At 34.8% G+C, this 17,404-nt stretch overlaps 1 protein-coding gene across 6 annotated transcripts in view; it reads left to right on the forward strand.

Annotated features, from left to right (window-relative positions):
• LOC139958853 (transient-receptor-potential-like protein) overlaps window positions 1-17,404 on the forward strand; it is a 56,921-nt gene that overhangs the window by 34,956 nt on the left and 4,561 nt on the right. For 3 of the 6 annotated variants that reach the window (XM_071956239.1, XM_071956242.1, XM_071956241.1), the window contains exon 17: window positions 11,622-11,729. The exons of 1 other annotated variant lie outside the window; for it this stretch is intronic. The gene's annotated coding sequence lies outside the window, so the exon portion shown is untranslated. Of the gene's footprint in view, window positions 1-3,683; window positions 3,823-11,621; window positions 11,730-17,404 lie in introns of those variants that run through there. 2 more of the 6 variants (XM_071956243.1, XM_071956238.1) reach the window with 1 other exon arrangement.

A 17,404-nucleotide genomic window follows, 5' to 3' on the forward strand; every position in this document is an offset into this window, starting at 1 on the left:
CCACCCACACATCCCAAAACATGATAAAATGCCAACTGATAATCACTCATGGTGTAACTTCATCAAGAAAATCATGTCCCTTCACCGGGCCATTAATTTAAATTTAAAAAGTGTTCGAATGAGGTACCGTACTTTGGAAAAGTTTTGGATTTTTTGTTATAGAGGTAAGAATTGTAGGGCCGGGGTGTGTGTGTGGAGGTGGGGGTGGAGGGGGGGGGGTTGAAGGCAGTGGCAGTGGCGGTATTAATGATCATCAAGTGGCCATGGCAACCTGTCCATTCTGTCAATCAAGTTGGAAGCTTTATAATTCCATCACGACGATTCCCATGACGTTTTATTTTTTTAAATATTTTTTTTTTAGAAATTCCAGATTTTTCAAGATCATTTTATGAAACGGATTAAAGTTTTTCGTATTTGGAATAAAAAATTTATTAACGTAATTTGTTCATAATAACTATACATATAGCCTGAATATAGTTCATAATAGAATGGTGACTCATTGGTTCATTATGTTTGAAACATATTCCAAGGCAAATAGTTAACCATATCAGATTTAACCGACCCTGCAAAGGGTGGGGGGGGGGGTCGGCTTCTCAAGAAGTATTTCACCGTACCCATAGATACCTGCACAAAACCCTTCACTGTTACCTTGTTACTGTAAAACGGCACCGGAATTATATATACGCTCAAGGTGAAAAGTTTGTTTAATAAAATACATATTTTTTGTTTGATACAATTACATTCTACTATTGACCTTTGACATTCTGTCTATTATCGTATCAGTTATGACAGTTTGTTTGAAAAGTGTACACATTATTTCTTTTTTTATTTTATTATTTCCTGGATGGGAAGTTTATCAAACAATTTTGGTCGACCTCAATCCCGCTATACCTGTGACTCGAATGGTCGAAGATTGACAGGTAGATCGATACGACTACACACGTAGACAAAGTAACAAATGTATCTTGCTTGAAACTAGAAGAGCAGCTGTCGGTAATTTTTTAATTAGAATTTCTCTTCTTTGTGAAAATATTAATAACAAAACTTGAGAGTATATCGTGAAAACAATGGAGTTATTGTTAATCTGCATTACAAGGTTCGCTTGGGTTATAGGGTATTATTGCAAACGTTTTCTGTGTATATGCTTTATTTTGTAAATCAATTTTTCATGAGAAATAGAAGAAAGAGGGAGTTGGGGGGAGGGGGTGGCATTATCCTCTCATAATATACACAGGTATGCAAGCCTACTACTATAACGTTTTGACAAGTTTTGACAAGGAGTTTATCCCTGCCTAGATAATTGATTTCAGCGCACCTCGATATCTGAAAGTGACATTCAGCTGAGTACAGACAACTTGTTCAACCGGAATTAACATCCCTTCAACCTGAACTTGAAGTGATGTGATCTCTTTGTGTGTTTTCAGCTTTGAAAAAACTGCATGTGTTGGCTTTTGATGTATCGTGTTTGTAACTATATAAATGTTGGGTCTATCGTCTGGGATTAAAATGACTTATTATACAAATGCACGTTGTGTGTGTATAGTATATAGATTTACGTACGATTGAATGAAGACTATACAGATTTGTAATGAAGTTAATACAAAATATCATTCGGAGGGGGGGGGGGAGGGGTAATCAGAGAGAAAAAATGCAGAACCGATATTAATATAAAAGAAATATTATATACATTCAATTTGATCAAGGTTATGATTTACAAACTTTTTAAATTTACTCTTCAAAGCCCTGTATTAAAAATACTTTAGGTTCGTGCTGCATGATTCATTAAGTTACTAGGACAGTTTCTCGTTATTTGGACCGAAGTTTTGCTCACTAAAACATCACCATTTATGTGAAATTTCTTTCAGCTATATAAAAGCCTATACTCAGTCATATTACACTAAATGACAACATATACCCTTCTTGCCGCGAGTAGGAAATGGTTTATTTGGAGGGGAACTAGTATCCCTGTTTTATTCGTAGGCTATATGTGAGAAAATGTTTTTTTTTTACAGTGAGTAGCAAATGGTTCAACCTGGTTAAAACATTCCTGTTCCATATATACGAACAGGTGAATCATCTTATCTTACAAAATGGTTCACCTGTTGTAACTACTCCTGTTCTGTATACGAACAGGTGAAAGGTGAAACCATCTTACAGGGAACAAAAAATGGCTAATCTTAGGGAACTATTCCTCTTCTATCTGAAGTCGTTCAAAATAGGCCTAACCATTAATATAGCAGGCTTAAAATGGTTATTCCCAGTTCGTGTCAATGTAACAACAATAGTATCGTCCCAAAAGGGAGTCATAAGATTTTTTTTTATGGGGGTGGGGGGGGGGGTTAACGGTCATCAGCAAAATATAGACAATTCTGGATTGTGAGGGTAACCTATAATAACCATCGTCTCCGCAAATTAAAACAATTTGTGTAAATGTTTTCGTAGATTTCAAGGAATATTTTAAATCATGCGTTCGCCTTTTTTCTTTCTTTTTTTGGTCTTCGGTTTAGCATGAAATGTTTTATTAATTCTCTTTGACTTGCTCGATGAATGCTTGACACTTAAATTAATTCGATTATACTGTCCAAACGCAGTGCACAGATGCACGTACACACACACACACACACACGTACACAATATGACGTAATCTTTACTCTTGACCTTCGCTAACATATCGCTCTTATATGCATCAATAGCCGTACACTACTACACGTGTCGTCTGCGTGGTCTTAAACGACGTATGTATTTGCTTTTCAGCCTTTAGTTGTTGATATTGATTCACGTTTAAATTTCAATTTTTACCTGGTTAGCATTTCTGTTCAAAAGGTTAAATATAGTCGAAAGGCACAGGACTATAATTTCTTCCGAACATTCTAGACACAATTTTGTCACGCTACACTAAGTAACGACTGAATTGCATGGAAGGATGTTAACTTACGCTCCAGTTTAGAAGTGACTATGTTATTTTGCGGGAACTTTCGATCAAGAGTCACACAGATCAAGTCGGGCGAGATAGGAAAGGTTCTGCTTCACTTTAACATTTTATAGGTAAATTAAATACAACGACTTTCCACTATGTATATTTTGTAATATGTAATCTTCGTAACTGTTCGCCATTGGAACTCCCAATGGTTTAGCTATTATACAGTAAAATCAAATAACTATTGAAATTGTCGTTAAACACGAGAACACGTGAAACGCGAGATTTTTTTTGTTGCGAATTTAGTATTTCGTTTATTCGTTGATTGGTTTTCCCTCATGGTTCAATTCATATGGTGAGTTTTGACTAATTGAAAAAGCTGTCTTCGTTGATTATACCCCCCCCCCCCCAAAAAAATAGAGTTATTTTGAATATGTACCGTACCACAAATGTATATAGTATTCGAATATGCAGCACTGTACCATAATTAACTCTTTTGGTTCTTGTTGAGGAATAACAAGTGAGATGAATTAATCCGTATGTTTACCTACAAATCCTTCAAAGAGAAGACTATAATACGACAATGGGCGTTGCTGTCACCGTTCACCGAACGACGGATGACGTAATCAAGGGTACATCACACACTGTACCGCGGGATTCGGACCTATGCCCGATGCGGGAATGCTTTAATGAACGATTCTACCTACAAAATGTGCCTGTTTTTTATAATATTAAATTAATCTATACATCTTTGCTCTCTTTGCAGGTTCCTCGGTGTGTTTATGCCATGTCTTTCCTTCTACTGCTTCTGGTGTGTGCTGCCCAAGGGGTACTGGTTCATTCCAGGAACGAAAGGGAACGGTGTGAACTATTATCGAAACAGATCAATGCCAGGATGGAGGAATATGACAGTGACCTCGGTCAAACGGTGCATTGTCGTGGCAGAATTACGGCGCAATATTGTGAGGGGTCTTGCAGGTCGAAAGCAATACCAAGCGTTACGTACGTGTCAGGGTTCCAGAGGGTGAGGGAAAAAAATCTTCATATTCATTTAAATGATATATTAAATCATATGTATATATGTATGTATATATATATATATATACATAAACATATACATATATACATAAACATATACATACACATATACATATATACAATACATATATACATATATATTCAATATTAAACCATAATTTAAATTGCCCTTAAAGAAGCCTTCTCAATTACGTTTGGTCGACAATATTAACTTACAAAAAAAAACATAAACTTCGTACTTTTTTTATTTCTTTCATTATTTGAAATGCATAAAAGGAGTTAAGTATGATACTGAAATGAATCGAAAACTTGACATAAAATCAACTCGGAAAGCTGCTTTAAAGAAACTTTTAAATGATAAATTAGGTCTTTAGTTATAGGTCTAAAGGCAAGATTGTGCTAACAAATACTTGAGAATTTTGAAAAATCTCCCGATTAATTAATTTTTGTTTACCGCCGATTTTGATGGAGACGAGGAATCATGTGCCCCAACCACACCCCACCCCACCCCTACCCTACGCACGCCCCTGTTTCAATATCAATGAAATCCACAGGACACTGAATGGTCAAGAGGTGCATGTTATATTCTATTAAGCACTTTAGCTGTCTCCATCTTCACCTATATATTAACTATACCGTTGAAGACGTCTTCGCGGTCAATAATAACATGGCTTGTAAAAGTACAAATGTATGCCTCTACCGCGAAAGTACACATGACCAGTTCACATTCCATTTATAACGACACCAAAAAATGTGGAACATTTATGCCCGAGCATTTTAAAACACCCCCTCTATAGACCACAAAACAGCGGATACGATATTTAAAGAAATCTCGTTTTATTCGACTGTTCTGTTAAATCAGTTTTTCACGGACAATAGACCACCTTTTTAGTGATTTGATCGGAAACAGGCTGAACGATTCTGACGTTCAACAGAAACACATTTGACTTTGTCAGGCTATATATTCTTGAACACAGGAATAGAAATTCCGTTTCTACCCACACAGTGTGTACATCTCGATACCAATTATGTACACAAATTTTTCGTATCATGTATTGACGATATTTCCCGCGTTGCACAGAAACCCGTTTGTTGTAAGAAGTCTTCAAATAGAACCAAATAGAAGGAGAAAAAAGGGCCTTAACAACGTAACCCCCAAAGGAATTGTCTGCGGGGTTAAACAATTTTAGGAAGATGATTTTAATATTACTAAATATTACAAGTAGTATCGCTCATGGGTGGTATACCATAAGGAACGCAACTATCAACAATTTAGATTTTAATACCTCATCTCGCCTACGTGCTTATCCTCATTTACCCCTTTGGCTATTTAATAATATTCTTCTCAGTTGTATCGGTCGGAACCAGAAATAACCCCGAGTATGTATCCCTTGCGGTAAAACTTTTATCATTTTATTGCCTTATCAACAAACCTCACTTGCATCTTGCACCACACACACACACAAAGAGAGGGAAAAATATCAAATAAAAGGAATTTTGTCTATTTCATTTTTTTTTAAATGCTTGTATATCTTACATCTTTTTCAGCTAATGAAGACTTTTTACAACAAAAACAACAATAAATTCAAATTTACTTTAAATTAAGTTGTACCGTATAACCGTCTGCCGCAAAATATATATTTATCTACATGTATGTAAAATTGTAGTATTGCAATGAGTAAAACTGGGCTATGTTATAATGAAAGGGGCGTTGTACGAGGGGTCACGAGGAGGGGGGGGGGGGGCTACGTGCATTCACCCGGTTTTGTGCAAGGCAATAAAAGCACACGAAAAGTGTCCCTTATCGTAATTAAGAAATGCCCGGTCTTAATTGTTAAAGAAAATTAATCAGTTAAATGTTTCAGTTATGGTTAAAGTTAACTAACAAGAGGAATACGGATGTGTTAATAGGCAATACATAATTATACAGTGTATTATATATTCAAACCAGAATTTACAATTAAAACAATCCCACTGCAAAAAAAAAAAAAAAATACTTGTAGTCAATGTAATTATAACTGTACACCGTTTAGGTAAAAGACAGTTTAAATATTTAGCCTACTACTATAAGCTTTAGTACTAAAACAAAGAACTCTTGCTTCATCAATTTTTTCTTTCACTATTCATAGCACATATACTTTAGTCACTATGTTTCAACATTACAATAAATAAAAACAAGTAGAAATATTGGATAAGAATGGTGGAGTCAAAATGGCTACCGTAGTAAACTTCAGTGACTTTTTATTTATTTATTTGGAATGCCGAATGTGCAACATATCAAATAAATAAAATATGACAGACAATTTATTAACCATTAGAACAGTTACAGGATACAATTATCTATCAATCACAAGGGGGTACATTGCAATACTTTAAATGTTTCTACGGAGATTACCAGCGTGTGTCGATCAGCGTTCGTAATCAAATACAACGTGATTAGATTTTCAATCCGGATGATTTCGTCTCCCTAAAAAATCATGTTGGTATTTACTAAATTTAATGTTCAATAATGATCATAAACTTTAAAAGGGCTATGAATTATTTGACCTTTAATATTCTAGACAGTAAAATAAAAAACAGTATCTGAATAATACCAATATCCTGGAAATAATTTGGAAGGTCAAATATCTTGGAAAGTACTTTTAGTTAATTCTATGTATCTTTATAGGGCCAACACTGGGGTCTACACTATTATGATGGACATAGCACAACATATCACCGTTTAATTATCGCTTAACTTGTATATAGTTGATCTCGTCACCAGTTGAGTGTTCGCACTATGCCATAGTAATAAAACTGAATATACATATATATATATATATATATATATATATGTAAAAATATAAATGAAAATCGTAATGAGTTGGAAAATCAAGAACAGTGAAAAAACTTTCAGCCTCCACCGGGATTCGAACCACGGGCCTCCCGCTCTGTACGCGGACACCCTAACCACTAGGCTATGGACGCTGATTGTATGTCCAGAGGTTCGAAACCGGTAAGGAAGATCGTAATTCCACTGTAGGCGTTTGTCACCTATATCGAACAATACTAGTTCTGTTTTTGGTGACATACTTTGCCCTACTCTAGAGATCAAACATGATGCTATTCAACTCGAAAATCATTTGTGATTCCTAAAGCCGGATCTCGAAAGAGATACTTTGAACAGACATAAAGTATGTCACCAAAAACAGAACTAGTATTGTTCGATATAGGTGACAAACGCCTACAGTGGAATTACGATCTTCCTTACCGGTTTCGAACCTCTGGACATACAATCAGCGTCCATAGCCTAGTGGTTAGGGTGTCCGCGTACAGAGCGGGAGGCCCGTGGTTCGAATCCCGGTGGAGGCTGAAAGTTTTTTCACTGTTCTTGATTTTCCAACTCATTACGATTTTCATTTATATATATATATATATATATATATATAAACAGACTAGTGACTTTTTGTTGAGAAATTAAGAAAACTGTTATTAGATTGTGTCCTATTTTTTGGGAAAAGTTAAAGAAAAAATAGAAGGGGTACAGATTTGTAACAAAATAGACACACTGGATTTTGTGCATGCAAAACGAACAGAAGTTCTCTTTTATGGGGAGATTTGAGGAGATTTTACGGTCTGTTACTCCAAACATAAGCTTTATGTCCCACTGCCATTCTGAGCTTGCCTTCCCTCCCCCTCGCCCCTCCCCATCCCCCTTCCTAACCCCGTCCTACCTCTGAGTGATATCACAGTTGAATTATATATATACACATATATATTTATATATTTATTTCTTATTTCATATTTCATATTTTTTATTTCTCTTTTATTCTTGCTTGCAGTTATGCCGGTGTTGTTTTGAGACAGATACAAGAACGACAAGCGTTTGGCTCGATCACTGTGTTACACAAGATCGAAGAAGTTTATCGGGAAGATATTTTCAAATGAGAGAACCTACATCCTGTTCTTGTCAGAGATGCTAAACTACAAAAAATAATAATAATAATAATAAAAAAGTGAAAAGTAACCAAATAAATAAACAATACTGCCAATTGGTATGCAGAGAAGTAAGTAAAGCATCAACAACAAGAAGAACATGAAAACATTCATTTTTGAAGATCAGAAAATTTCACCAAATTTCACAATGCTGAATGGAAAGCGACGAATATTTATGGAACTTTATTGAGGCTCTGAGTATATGGAAATGTTTCCTTCCAGGCCATAAACAGGCTTCCAGGGACTCGATTCTGAGAAACTAAACAATCTGCGATAAGAAATCCAGCGAGCAAACAAGAAAAAGAAGAAGAAGAAGAAGAAAGAAAGAAGAGACCAAAAAAAAAGAGAGGAAAAACAATGAACGTCAAATTGAGCGGCTGATGCAATAAGTCTATCAGCTCGATGATGTGACGTCATTAACATGGCCTCTGTGGCAACGAACCTTTGTTTCACCTTGAGTTGTTTTTGTATTCTGGCGGGAAATCGAAGCGGATTCCAATTACAAATTATTAATTGTAATGAAGAGTCAATATTGAATATTGATTGACATATGAGAAGGTAGTCATTGTTGTTACAGTTCTTGAAAATTTGTGAACGATTTTTCTGTAAGTAGCAAGAATAATTTTACGAACCCGTTATTTTTTTTAATTTATATAACATAAAATATGTTTACCACAGAATCCCGAAAATTGGTTAGAACATCTTTATCATATAAGCAAAATCGTACACACCAGTTTAGTTACATTATCCAATAAAGGCTAAGATCTCACATTTAGAAGCCCCCCCCCCCCCTCACCTTACTAAGTGCAAGGGTTAAGTGACTCATTGCTATCAGTGTTGAACACTGTATATAGCATGCATGGGCAAAGCTGGCTGGTCCGGCGATGTTAAGTTTAGAAAAAAAATCAAAGTATTCGAGAAAAAAATTGTGACTACATTTATTACAGGTTTTTTTTGTCATTACATGTTTAATTACATTAGGCTCGTCACTTGACTATAATGCAAAATAACCAAACCAAAAAAAAACATAACATCTCTTGTTGCTATTCTAACTAACCAAGGTACTCAAAACCGCTAGAACCTTTAAAGAAAAAATCATTTTCATTTAAAAAAAAAAAAAAAAAATCGCTAAATCTTGTCACAATTTTCATAACTATATGTATCTAAATGCGAAAACAATGCAAACTGCGAATCGGTTCGCCAAAAACAAAGTATTAATTTTTGCACCTTGAGTATTTCAAACGAACATGAACACAATATCATTTGTTAGGCGATATTGTTTGAAATTTGAAAAGAAGAAGAACACAATTAAGATCAAAATAAGAAATAATTCTCGAAAGTGAAAGAGAAAGAAAAAAAAGAAAGAAAGATGACTGTTTTTTGTGTGTCACTTATGTCGAAACTTGTCAGATATATTTATAGCATTTATAAAATAATTGCGGTCAGTTTACGTGCTTCTAGTAATTCAAGGTGGTCGGTCTTGTCATGTCAAAGCACGCAACATACCGTATATATATTGCACACAAAACTGATAGATATAGGCCAATGTCTATATATCAGTATACATATGTATACCAATATATATATATATATAGATATATGTATATATATATATATATATATATATATGCATATATATATATTTATATATATATATATATATATATATATACATATATATACATATATATATATATATATATATATATATATATATATATATATATATATATTCTAATGTAGGTAACGTAAACATATACGCTCACTTCAATGTAGCTATAAACATATACGCCCATTTAAAGAAGGTAGCAGCTACATTTACGCCAATTCTAACGTAGGTAGTTTCAACTTATACGCCCATTCATATCTTAGATATCAGCAACATAAACGCCCATTCTAATGTAGGTAACATCAACATATACTCTTGTGCTAATATAGGTAACATCAACATATACTCCCATGCTAATATAGGTAACCGCAACATGTACTAACGCCCATTTTAATGTAGGTAGCACCATCTGGACGCCCATGCTAATTTCGGTAGCAGCAACATATACCACCATTCTAATGTAGGTAACATCAATGTTAAACGCCAATTTTAATTTAGGTAGCAGCAACATATACTCCTACGTGAAATAATAAACATAGCTCATTCATATCCCGCGTCGTATGTTAGTTTCTAAATTAGCCACAGTTATAATATGTGGTTGGTATGTACGTATATAAAAGTCGAATTCTGAACGTGTATGTGTATATGTTCGTATATCAATTGTATATCTGTAAATTTAAGGAAAAAAGGTGTTCTTTAATTTGTGTATATTGATCAATTTTGATATGATAAAATCAATAATTTAATCGATTACTTATATACATGAATTTGGGTCAAATTTTTAGAGTGAGTTTTTATACTTTAAACTTTGGGCTTTTCTTTCCAAACTGCAGGGCATGCACAATTCCTCACTGATATATGAGGGCAAATTAATCTTTGAATATTCATAACAAATCACCATACAGAGTAAGATATTCAAATTTGTCACCTATATAATAAAGTATAATGGATAATATTGCTAATGTTGTAATGTATATGACATTAACGAAATAATATATGTTTGCGCCTCCCATTGGGGTAAACAGTTCGATTGTGAGGTCGGAAAAAAGTATTATATTATATTATGAAATTAAATTTGTTTTCAATTTAATAAATTATTCGTCGTTTTTACTATGCTGCTTTTTTTTTTATTTCAAATATTTTGTTAAGGATTTTTTAACAGTGAAATATTTCTCTCTCTTATTCGTACATAATTTTCAAATTCATGTAAATAACAGAAACAGTATTATGAAATAAAGAGCTATGTGATATTATGAAAACTTAATTTGTTTTTATTTTATTTGCATTATGTTTTAGTGTATTTTAAGTAATATGTATCAACTATAGTATATTTTTGCAATTCAATAATATATATATATTTATATATATATATATATATATATATGTATATGTATATGTATATATATATATATATATATATATATATATATATATATATATATATATATATATATATATATATATATATATATATATATATCGATATGCTAATTTTACTTCCTTTTGCTTGAGCTACAATAATACAAGGAAGGTAAATTACTAGACTATACCCTTATATTAGATAGGCCTAAAATCACATTTCTGGATACCCTTCCTCCTGAGGAATTCTTCAGGGTGATACACCAGGAAAGCCGCCCTGTCATTCATTGCTAAAGTGTACTTTTCTGTTGAAGTACGTTGAGACACCTTTCAATCTACTTTGACTTTAGATCTGTGTTTTTTTATATTCATGTTGAATGGGAAATGCCACCTACAAAGGCCGCTAAACGATGCAGAAGATTTGCGTGTAATTCTATTTTTTTTCTTCCTCTACTCGTTTCTTTTTTTGCCACGATGTTCGACCTAATTTCCAAACCCCGAAAGGTGTAAGCAATAACGACACGAAAATATGAAAGAATTCTGATGCGTGTTGCTGTGCGTTATATTTAACGCCTATGCGTGTTGTATTTGATACAGAGAGAGATCGCTTTTGTAGTAAAAATAATAAACAGGTCCGCGGGAATATAAAGGTGTTTCCAATTTACTGCTAAATTTAACTATTTGAGGAATATGATTGACAACTTTAAAATGTTTTTACCTTAGACCAACGTCAACAATCGAACATCGTTTTTCACACAATGATTGGAGAGCCTATTGAATTTCAAACTGTTGTACTAACTGGCATACCTGTCCGCGACAGACCGGAAGTGGGTAAGTAAAACAGCGTGAGTACCAGTCAAAGTGAAATTCCCTTTGGTATGAGTACTGGATCGAGTACAAGGCTCTAAAGTTGAGTACCGAGTGTCTAGTCAGCGTGAGTACCAGTCAACAAAGTGCAATTCCCTTTGGTATGAGTACTGGATCGAGTACAAGGCTCTAAAGTTGAGTACCGAGTGTCTAGTCAGCGTGAGTACCAGTCAACAAAGTGCAATTCCCTTTGGTATGAGTACTGGATCGAGTACAAGGCTCTAAAGTTGAGTACCGAGTGTCTAGTAAGCGTGAGTACCAGTCAAAGTGTCAAAGTGCAATTCCCTTTGGTATTAGTACTGGATCGAGTACAATGCTCTAAAGTTGAGTACCGAGTGTCTAGTCCAGCGTGAGTACCAGTTAACAAAGTACAATTCCATTTGGTATGAGTACGGGAACGAGTACAAGGCTCTAAAGTTGAGTACCGAGTGTCTAGTAAGCGTGAGTACCAGTCAAAGTGTCAAAGTGCAATTCCCTTTGGTATTAGTACTGGATCGAGTACAATGCTCTAAAGTTGAGTACCGAGTGTCTAGTCCAGCGTGAGTACCAGTTAACAAAGTACAATTCCATTTGGTATGAGTACGGGAACGAGTACAAGGCTCTAAAGTTGAGTACCGAGTGTCTACTGAGTCCAGCGTTGGGCAAGAAATTGATCATTTGGCGGACCGTATTGTGAAATTTAAGTTGCACACTTATTCAAATGCCGCAACACTATATTAGGAGGTATACAGGTACATATAGGATGTTATATATTAAAATACAAGATTTAATCCGCAATTTCAACATCTAGTTTATCTGATATATCTGAAATGTATTTTCACAAGTATTTCCTATGAGCAGACAGACTCTTCAAAGTACGCATATTCCCATGTTTTTTCTTGCTGTACAGGCTGTATTTCCCCGGTCGTGTTACCAAAAAAAAAAAAAAAAAAAAAAAAGCAAAAAGGACTAAAAAAGAAGGATTTTTGAGTGCTGCCTCGAATCAAGATTCAAATTTATGGGCTAACCCCTCTTTAAGGCTCCACCACTTTTTCTGCGGTCGGTTGGATGGATTTAGGGGTTCTACGTATAACATGCATGGGCCAGTGTCCTTGCATGCATGCCGTCGTATTACAGGGAAATCTCCACCCACCCCACCCCACCCACCCCACCCCACCCACCCCACCCCACCCACCCCACCCCACCCCACCCGATTATCTTTATGACCCGATATAAAATACTTCATTTTGAACATTGCAAAAATATTAAAAACACCTCAGAAACTTACTGTAAATTACAGAGTAAAAGATGTTAGCTACAGTTTATGTTAAATAAGCAGAAGTGATTTACTATAATAAAAGTCATGTTTTAATACGCTTTGTAGCAAAATTCCCATTCCTATTACAGCACTTACCCATATATAGAATATTGTATCCTGGTATTATTCATTATTCAATTGTCTGAAAAATACTACTATATTGGCGTTTTCCGACCATAATATGATGTTTACAACATTTTACATGCAAATCTGTTTAAGGCAATTGAATGAAGGGGGGGGGGGGGGGCGTAAGGGAGGAACCGAGGAAAGGTAAAGGGGTATAGACGAGATTATGACGAAATAAGTCTGATGAACTCCGAAAGACCGTTTGGATATCAAAGATATATCTCTCCCTGCCTATTCAGTGGTTTACATTTAACCCTATTTGCTCAGCTGTTTTCTATTTCATCTTCCCGTTTCTTCTTCGTCTTCTCTCGTTTGATGTTAGTCATAAAGTATAAAGCAGATAAGAGTCTGTTATTTTACGTTTATGAGTCTTCAGAAAAACTGACAAAGAGGGGACACATATCTGCTAGATTCCTTTCTTTTGTGACAAAATATTAAATGTCAAAGTAATTTGTCGGTGTCCCACGTGGGACGGATCAGCCAATGAACCCAATCGATATCTTAGTACTGTACCCTTAGGCGAATCACAAGCCCCTCCAAAAAAAAAATTCCCAAACATTTAACACGGATTTACTCGCATGAGGTTAACGACAAAAATGAAAATTTCAGGTGTAAAAGCAGTCCAGATAATTCAATAATAACGAATGTATGGTACAATTTATCGAGCATTGACCATTGTCGATATTGATCGAGACGAATGACGTCATGACGAGGAACCCTGGATATCCAGGGTCCATCGGACTGACCTCAGCTTTGGATAAAACTACTTGAAGGCAGCTGATATAGAGAAAACTTTCATTGAAGGGAAAGGTTTGTGCATGAATGTCATTGTCTTATTGAATAACGAAGACAATTTAATGGTTAGCGATTGGAAAACGAACAAGTAAAGAAACTATGATTCACATGCAAGAGAAATGTATAGTGCGTTGAGAAAGAAAAGAAAAGAAAAGAAAAGAAGAGAAAAGACAAGAAAAGAAAAGAAAAGAAAAGAAAAGAAAAGAAAAGAAAAGAAAAGAAAAGAAAAGAAAAGAAAAGAAAAGAAAAGAAAAGAAAAGAAAAGAAAAGAAAAGAAAAGAAAAGAAAAGAAAAGAAAAGAAAAGAAAAGAAAAGAAAAGAAAAGAAAAGAAAAGAAAAGAAAAGAAAAGAAAAGAAAAGAAAAGAAAAGAAAAGAAAAGAAAAGAAAAGAAAAGAAAAGAAAAGAAAAGAAAAGAAAAGAAAAGAAAAGAAAAGAAAAGAAAAGAAAAGAAAAGAAAAGAAAAGAAAAGAAAAGAAAAGAAAAGAAAAGAAAAGAAAAGAAAAGAAAAGAAAAGAAAAGAAAAGAAAAGAAACTTATTATGTTATCAGTGCCCACAATCGAGGTGACCAAAACACAATGCTATTCTTTTGGCGTCTGTGTGTGGTGTGTGTGTGGGCGGGGGGGGGGGGGGGAGGTTTGGAGAGGTTGTCAGATTGGACTAGAAATGGCAGGTCCTGTGGAACGACCGCTACCATTATTTCATAATGCAATTTTCCTGCTGACAGTTTGGTCAAGCAGATCGATTCGAAATGTTTAAAGGTTTTTAAAATGATAAGGTAGATTTAAAGTTACCAATTTTGGTAAATATCGCCCGAGGTAAAAAAAAAAAAACGGAAAACGAGGTTCCTTTTGGAGGGGTCACCGATTATGGCTTTATAACGTTTAATATCGTACAAAGGTCGATAGACCTATCATCTTGGTTTGATGGCTGGCTGCATAATGTCAACGATTCTGGGTAACGGACGGAAAGGGTTAAAATTCACTTGATATTGGTGAATTTTCCTTTAAGGAATACACACACACACAAGTATATACACGCAAACATAAACGCACATACAGATACACACTAACTCGGTATACGACTCTGAACAATAGGCATTGTGTTTCAATACTATCATACATCTAATGACTTGTAATATTTTCACAAGAGTTAATAGTGTCGAACAGGAATCTTTTTTTCTCTTCTCACTCTCTCTTTGACCAAATAAGATAAAAAAAACTGGCATTTTTTTGGTGTTAGAAGTGGGGCAGTTCAAACTAATCTAAGATATGTGTTTCACGATGCAATGGCTTAGAATAATCGGCGTTGTTGTTAGGCGTATTACGTACAGCGAGTGATAACCAAACATATATCAGCCTCGGATTCCTTAATATATAGCATAAGGAAATCAAACAACAACGCATAAAGTTAAAACGAAAAAAAAATATATATATAGAAAAGTAGAACGCTTTCACCTCTGCGGGTTATATACAGTTTACCGGCACTGCGAAAACAATAACAAACAACCTAGGTGGAGAGAGAGAGGGAGAGAGATAGATAGATAGATCAAAAGAAGTCCAAATAACGATGGTGGGTGGTTTGAATAAAGAGTTTAATTAATAACGGTACTGTGTCGAAAGTATAGCTACAATTGTATGTCATTGTTACCGTTCTTAATCATTTAATATGATGATTAGAGTTAATTAAGGGTTTTTGTTTTTTATAAACAACCATAAAAACTTAGTTACTTTTGATTCCGTTTTTTTTTTTTTTGGAAAGGAAATCAAATTGAAGGAAGTTTTGTTTGATTATACTAATTGGTGTAATCACAGACAGATGACAATGGGCAAGGGGAATGCCAATGAAAAAATAAAAAAAATAAAAATAATAAGAAATGATGAATTATTCAGTGGGCTGGCAATTTATATTTGATTTGTTAAAACAACAAAGAAAAGGAGGTCAATGCAATTCCCGGCGAAGCTCGCAAACATGAAATCTTAAAAAATACCCTTTTAAAATAATCAGGAGTGATCCTCTCTGACACACGTACCACTTCCCCTTACGTTCGTACCATACAACCCCCCCCCCCACCCAACCCACACCCAACCCCCCTAACGAGAATCGATTATTTTGCCGCCCGGTAACTTCCCCATTATAAATTTATTTATCTATTTTCGAAAGTGTTATAGGTCTAGGCTATTATTTTTTATCGGTTGGCAGACTGTACTTAACATACCGGTGCTGTGGCCGAGTGAATGAATCCGGTGGGTGGCATTTGATGCAATGAGGCTTAGCAATCGGGAGGTTCCGGGTTCGATACCTGGCTGGGGTCATAGTAAAGGTGGGTGTTTCATCCAAAAGCAATCTACCCATCTTTCCCATCTGAAATGACTTTCTAAATTGAAAAGATTCCAAATTTGAGTTAAACTGTTGAATTGGAAGGCACCCGACGTGTAAAATGTAATCCATAAGCCATTGCGGGTCTCCCACAGTTTTGTTCGCTAAAGCGTCGTAAAAATAACTGCTGATTATTATTATTATTATTTACTTGTTATCATTTTTAGTAGCATCGAAACTACCGCTGTCCCCTTCCCCTGCCCTTCCCCACCACTTCCCCTTCCCTCCCCTCCTTCCAAGAACAGAAATATTTATCACCACTGTTATTAAAGATACTATTTCCGCCGTTGCATTCTGGTTACATACTTCATTGCAAGGATATCTCAGAATGTCATTTTTTCCTCTTTTTTACCTTTTTTTTCCATTTTTATTTTCCTTTTGATTTGATAATAGTTACTTTCACTGAGTTTCAATTAACTCTAACATATAAACTAGGTCTGTATTATACTTATTAGTAAGCACTCGCCAATCAGGCGACAGCGCTTCCAAGAAATATTCAACATAACGAGTCAACAAGTCAATAATAAGTTTTGTAAACTAGTGTTATTTGAATATTACCGTTTGTTTTTCAAAGATTAATATTCACATAGACTTAAGTGTTGTGTCTTTGTCTGCATGTCTGTCTGTTTGTTTGCTTAGTTTGAAATGCTTCATATATACATTAGAATCACGTGCAAGACATGAACAACAACAATAACCTAAATTAACGCCGAAACGGCTTTCAATCATCCTTCCATTCATTCGTTCATTCCATAAATTCATTCCATTCATTCGTTCACCTATTCATGTATTCGTAATTTCATTCATTCATGCATCCACTCATTTACTCATTTATTTATTCATTCATTCGTTCGTTCGTTCGTTCGTTCGTTAGTTCGTTCGTTCGTTCGTTCGTTCGTTCGTTCGTTCGTTCGTTCGTTCGTTCCATAAATTCATTCCTTCATTCCATAAATGCATTCGTTCACCTATTCCTTCATTCTTACATTCCATCCATTCGTTACTTATTATTCATTCATTTGTTAGTTCATTCATTCCATTCATTC

The sequence above is a fragment of the Apostichopus japonicus genome, chromosome 18, assembly GCF_037975245.1.
Source record: "Apostichopus japonicus isolate 1M-3 chromosome 18, ASM3797524v1, whole genome shotgun sequence".
NCBI lineage: Eukaryota > Metazoa > Echinodermata > Holothuroidea > Aspidochirotida > Stichopodidae > Apostichopus > Apostichopus japonicus.